Source organism: Anser brachyrhynchus (assembly GCF_964034855.1).
Source record: "Anser brachyrhynchus genome assembly, contig: SCAFFOLD_711, whole genome shotgun sequence".
Taxonomy (NCBI): domain Eukaryota; kingdom Metazoa; phylum Chordata; class Aves; order Anseriformes; family Anatidae; genus Anser; species Anser brachyrhynchus.
In genome coordinates, this window is record NW_027663713.1 from 4082 (window position 1) to 10174 (window position 6093).

At 67.2% G+C, this 6093-nt stretch overlaps 1 long non-coding RNA gene across 1 annotated transcript; it reads right to left on the reverse strand.

Moving 5' to 3' along the window:
- Positions 1–4026: 4026 nt before the first annotated feature.
- LOC308186943 lies at positions 4027–5572 on the reverse strand. The gene is made up of 5 exons (XR_013944399.1): positions 5551–5572; positions 5372–5386; positions 5119–5291; positions 4595–4959; positions 4027–4136 (listed from the first exon to the last, which is right to left on the reverse strand). It is a non-coding gene; the product is annotated as an uncharacterized lncRNA (long non-coding RNA).
- Positions 5573–6093: the final 521 nt, after the last annotated feature.

Consider the following 6093-nt stretch of genomic DNA (forward strand, 5'->3'; position numbering starts at 1 on the left):
GAGGAGGAGGAGGAAGGCCAAAGAGGAGGAGGAGGAGGAGGAGGAGGAGGGGGAGGAAGACCAGGAGGAGGAGGAGGAGGAGGAGGAGGAGGAGGAAGGCCGGGGCGATGAGGAGGAGGATGAGGAAGAGGAGGAAGGAGGAAGACTGGAAAGAAGAGGAGGAGGAGGAAGGCCAAAGATAAAGAGGAGGAGGAGGAGGAGGAGGAGGAGGAGGAGGAAGGCCGGGGCGAGGAGGAGGAGGAGGAGGGGGGGGGAGGAAGGCCAGGATGAGGAAGAGGAGGAAGACTAGAAGGAGGAGGAGGAGGAGGAGAGGAAGAGTAGAAGGAAAGAGGAGGAGGAAGGCCAAAGAGGAGGAGGAGGAGGAGGAGGAGGAGGAGGAGGAGGAGGAAGGCCGGGGCGATGAGGAGGAGGAGGGGGGGAGGCAGGCTCACCGTGGGCGCCGCGGGTGAGGAAGGGCGCGCGGTTGATGGCGACGGGCCCGGCGCGGTGCCGGTGGAAGTGGTGCACGTGGTGGGTGCTGGACAGGCTGGAGGACACCCGCGCCCCCCCCGCGCCCCCCCACAGCGCCCCCCAGCGCCAGCAGCGCCAGCCCCAGCGCCCCCCCCATGCCGCTCAGCGCCCCCCCGCCATGGGGGGGGGGGGCCTAAAGTGGGGGGGGGGGTGGGGGGGGGGGAAATGGGGGGTGGGGGGGGTAAATGGGGGGGGGGGTGGGGGGGGGTAAATGGGGGGTGGGGGGTGAGGGGGGGGGTAAATGGGGGGGGTAAATGGGGGGGAGCCCCTAAAATGGGGGGGGGAAATGGGGGGGTAAATGGGGGGGGTGGGGGGGTGAGGGGGGCTTAGATGGGGGGGGAGCCCCTAAAATGGGGGGGGGAAATGGGGGGGGAGCCCCTAAAATGGGGGGCTAAATGGGGGGGGGGATGGGGGGGTAAATGGGGGGGTAAATGGGGGGGTAAATGGGGGGGTAAATGGGGGGGTGAGGGGTTAGTTGGGGGGGGAGCCCCTAAAATGGGGGGGGAAATCGGGGGGGGTAAATGGGGGGGGAGCCCCTAAAATGGGGGGGTAAATGGGGGGGGAGCCCCTAAAATGGGGGGCTAAATGGGGGGGGGGATGGGGGGGTAAATGGGGGGGGTAAATGGGGGGGTAAATGGGGGGGTGGGGGGGTGAGGGGGGGGTTAGTTGGGGGGGGAGCCCCTAAAATGGGGGGGGGAAATCGGGGGGGGTAAATGGGGGGGGAGCCCCTAAAATGGGGGGGTAAATGGGGGCTGGGGGGTGAGGGGGTTAGATGGGGGGGGGAGATGGGGGGGTGGGGGGTAAATGGAGGGGGTAAAATGGGGGGAGCCCCCTAAAATGGGGGGGGGGAGATGGGGGGAGATGGGGGGAGTAAAGGGGTTAAATGGGGGGGGGGGCAAATGGGGGGGGAGCCCCTAAAGTGGGGGGGGCAAAAATGGGGGGGAAATGGGGGGGGAGATGGGGGGGAGCCCCTAAAATGGGGGGGCAAAGGGGGGGGGGTAAATGGGGGAAGATGGAGGGGATGAGGGGTTAAATGGGGGGGGGGGGTAAATGGGGGGGGGGACTCCTTAAAAGGGGGGGGTTAAATGAGGGGGGGAGATGGGGGGCAGCCCCTAAAAGGGGGGGGGAAATTGGGGGGAGGAGCCCCTAAAATTGGGGAGGGGGTGTCCTGAAATGGGGGATGGGGGCTAAAAGGGGGGGGGAACCCCTAAAATGGGGGGGGGGGGGGGCTAAAAAGGGGGGGGGCTAAAAAGGGGGAGCCCCTAAAATAGGGGGGGAGCCCCCGAGGTGGGGGCGGGGGGGGCACCCCAAAAGGGGGTGGGGGGGGGTGACCCCAAAACGAGGGGGGGCCCGAATCAGCCCCCAATTCACCCCAAAAAGCTGAGGGGGGCCCAAATCAGCCCCAATTCACCCCAAAATGGGGAGGGGGACCCAAATCAGCCCCAATTCACCCCAAAAGCTGAGGGGGGCCCAAATCAGCCCCAATTCACCCCAAAAAGCTGAGGGGGACCCAAATCAGCCCCAATTCACCCCAAAATGGGGAGGGGGACCCGAATCAGCCCCAATTCACCCCAAAATATGGGGGGGGGGGGCAAATCACCCTTTAAGGGACCGGGGAGCCCCAAATCTGCCCCGATCCACCCCAAAACGGGGCCGGCCCCGAATTCCCCCAAATCACCCCAAAATAGGCCGGAAGTGGGAAGGGGGGGGGGGGGCAAAACGGGGCCTGCTGGGGGGGGGGGGGGAACCCCGAGTGCCCCCCCCCGGGGCGGGGGCCCTGGATCCCCCCCCCCGGGGCTCGGCGCCGCCTGCGGGGGGGGCCAGGGCGCGGGGGGGCGGGGGGGGGGGGCTCAGAGGGGGTCGAGCATGGCCCGGGGGGGGAGGGTGGGGGGGGGGGGGATGTGGGGCGGGGGGAGATGGGGAGATGTGGGGCAGGGATGTGGGGCAGGGGATGGAGGATGGAGGCTGAGGGATGGGGAGATGTGGGGCGGGGAGATGTGGGGCGGGGGGGGGGGCTGGGAGATGTGGGGCAGGGGGGTGGAGGCTGAGGGATGGGGAGATGTGGGGCAGGGAGATGTGGGGTGGGGGAGATGTGGGGCTGGAGGATGGGGAGATGTGGGGCGGGGGAGATGGGGGGATGTGGGGGCGGGGGGGATGTGGGGAGATGTGGGGCAGGGGATGGAGGATGGAGGCTGAGGGATGGAGAGATGTGGGGTTGGGAGATGTGGGGCGGGGGAGATGTGGGGCAGGGATGTGGGGCGGGGGAGATGTGGGGCTGGAGGATGGGGAGATGTGGGGCAGGAGGATGTGGGGCCGGGAGATGTGGGGCTGGGAGATGTGGGGCGGGGAGATGGAAGATGGGGAGATGTGGGGCTGGGAGATGTGGGTCCGGAGGATGTGGGGCGGGGGAGATGTGGGGCCAGAGGCTGATGGATGGGGAGATGTGGGGCAGGGAGATGTGGGGCAGGGAGATGTGGGGCAGGGAGATGTGGGGCAGGGAGATGTGGGGTGGGGGAGATGTGGAGCAGGGAGATGTGGGGCAGGGAGATGTGGGGCTGGGGGATGGGGAGATGTGGGGCAGGAGGGTGTGGGGCCGGGAGATGTGGGGCTGGAGGGACGGGGAGTTGTGGGGCGGGGGAGATGGGGAGCTGTGGGGCTGGGGGATGGAGGGTGGGGAGATGTGGGGCCGGGAGATGTGGGGTGGGGGAGATGGGGGGGGAGATGTGGGGCCGGAGGATGGGAGAATGTGGGGCGGGGGATGGAGGGTGGGGAGCTGTGGGGCAGGGATGTGGGGCAGGAGGATGTGGGGCCGGGAGCTGTGGGGCGGGGGGGCTGCGGGCAGCTGCCGAGGCCGCTGAAGATGAGGAGGGGTCTGGGTGGGGGGGGGGGGGGTGGGGGCGGCGGGGGGGGGTGGGGGGGGGGGGTCTCTGGCCTGGCGGGCGGCGGCGGCGGCTCCCGTGGGGGGCGCGGTGCGGGGCGCTGCGGGGCGCCGTGGGGCGCGGTGGGGCCGCGGGTGGCCGTGGGGCGGCGGCGGCGGCTGCTGCAGCGGGAGGGGCGGCGGAGGGGGAGGGCCGGGGGAGGGGCGCGGGGGGGGGGGGGAGGGGGAGGGGCCGCGGCGCGACCCACGGAGGGGGGGGGGGGGGGGGGGGGACCCACGGGGAGCAACCCACAACACCAACGCTGCCGCCCCCGGGGGGAGGGGCACGGGGAGGATCCACGGAGACCCCACGGGGACCCCACGGAGACCCCACAGAAATCCTATAAGGACCCACGGAGACCCCACGGAGACCCCACGGAAATCCTATAAGGGGTCATGGAGACCCCACAGAGGACCCCACGGAGACCCCACGGAAATCCTATAAGGGGTCACGGAGACCCCACAGAGACCCCACGGAGACCCCATGGAGACCCCACGGAAATCCTATAAGGACCCCACGGAGACCCCACAGAAATCCTATAAGGACCCATGGAAACCCTACGGAGACCCCACGGAAATCCTATATGGACCCACGGAGACCCCACAGGAGACCCCACAGAGACCCCACGGAAATCCTATAAGGACCCACGGAGACCCCACGGAAATCCTATAAGGACCCATGGAGACCCCACAGAGACCCCACAGAATCCTATAAGGGGTCACGGAGACCCCACGGAGACCCCACGGAGACCCCACGGAAATCCTATAAGGACCCACGGAGACCCCACGGAAATCCTATAAGGACCCATGGAGACCCCACGGAGACCCCACGGAAATCCTACAAGGGGTCACGGAGACCCACGGAGACCCCACGGAAATCCTATAAGGACCCACAGAGACCCCATGGAGACCCCACGGGAAATCCTATAAGGACCCATGGAAACCCCACGGAAATCCTATAAGGGGTCAACGGAAATCCTATAAGGACCCACAGAGACCCCACGGAAATCCTATAAGGGGTCACGGAGACCCCACGGAGACCCCACAGGGACTCACGGAGACCCCACAGAGCCCCACAAGGACCTGTAGAGACCCCACGGGGACCCCAAGAAAATCCTACAAGGACCTATGGAGACCCCACAGAGCTCCACGAGGATCTATAGGGACCCTACAAGGACCTACGGAGACCTATAGAGACCCCATAGGGAACCACAAGGACCCACGGAGACCCACAAGGACCCACGGAGACCCCATCAAGACCCCCCCAAAAACCCTACAAGGACCTATAGGGACCCCATAGAGCCCCACAGGAACCTATAGAGACCCCATAGAGCCCCACGAGGACCTACAGAGACCCCACGGAGCCCCACAGGAACCTATAGAGACCCCACAGAGACCCCTTGGGGGCCCAGGAAGCCCCCCAGGGGCCCATGGAGACCTATAGAGACCCCCCAAAAACCCTACAAGGACCTATAGGGACCCCATAGAGCTCCACGAGGACCTATAGAGACCCCACGGAGACCCACAGGAACCTATAGAGACCCCACAGAGCCCCACCAGGACCTACAGAGACCCCTGAAGGAGCAACAGAGACCCCACGGAAACCCCACAAGGACCCACGGAGACCCCATCGAGACCCCCCCAAAAACCCTACAAGGACCTATAGAGACCCCATAGAGCCCCACGAGGACCTACAGAGACCCCATAGAGACCCCGTGGGGACCCAGGAAGCCCCCCAGGGACCCCTGGAGACCCACAGAGACCCCGTGGAGACCCCACATGGACCCCCCCAAAGCCCCCAGCAGCCTCCAGCCCCATAGCATCGCCCTGCCCCACATCCCTGCCCCACATCCCTGCCCCACATCTCCCTGCCCCACATCCCTGCCCCACATCCCTGCCCCACATCCCTGCCCCACATCTCCCTGCCCCACATCCCTGCCCCACATCCCTGCCCCACATCTCCCTGCCCCACATCCCCCTGCCCCACATCTCCCTGCCCCACATCCCTGCCCCACATCCCTGCCCCACATCTCCCTGCCCCACATCCCTGCCCCACATCCCTGCCCCACATCCCTGCCCCACATCTCCCTGCCCCACATCCCTGCCCCACATCCCTGCCCCACATCCCTGCCCCACATCTCCCTGCCCCACATCCCTGCCCCACATCCCTGCCCCACATCTCCCTGCCCCACATCTCCCTGCCCCACATCCCTGCCCCACATCCCTGCCCCACATCTCCCTGCCCCACATCTCCACCCCACATCTCCCCGCCCCACATCCCTGCCCCACATCCCCCTGCCCCACATCTCCCCGCCCCACATCTCCCTGCCCCACATCTCGCCCCACATCTCCCCGCCCCACATCTCCCTGCCCCACATCCCCGCCCCACATCCCCGCCCCACATCCCTGCCCCATATCCCCCTGCCCCACATCTCCCTGCCCCACATCCCCGCCCCACATCTCCCTGCCCCATATCCCCCTGCCCCACATCCCCGCCCCACACATCCCTGCACGTGGGGACTCCCGAGACTCGTGCAACGCACGAGGGGACACGCGGAGCCCGTGCAAGGTGCACGGGGGTTCCTTGTGCACCACACACGGGGACACAAAGACCCCGTGCGACGCACGTGGGGGCTCCTGGGACTTGTGCAATGCACAAGTGGGCA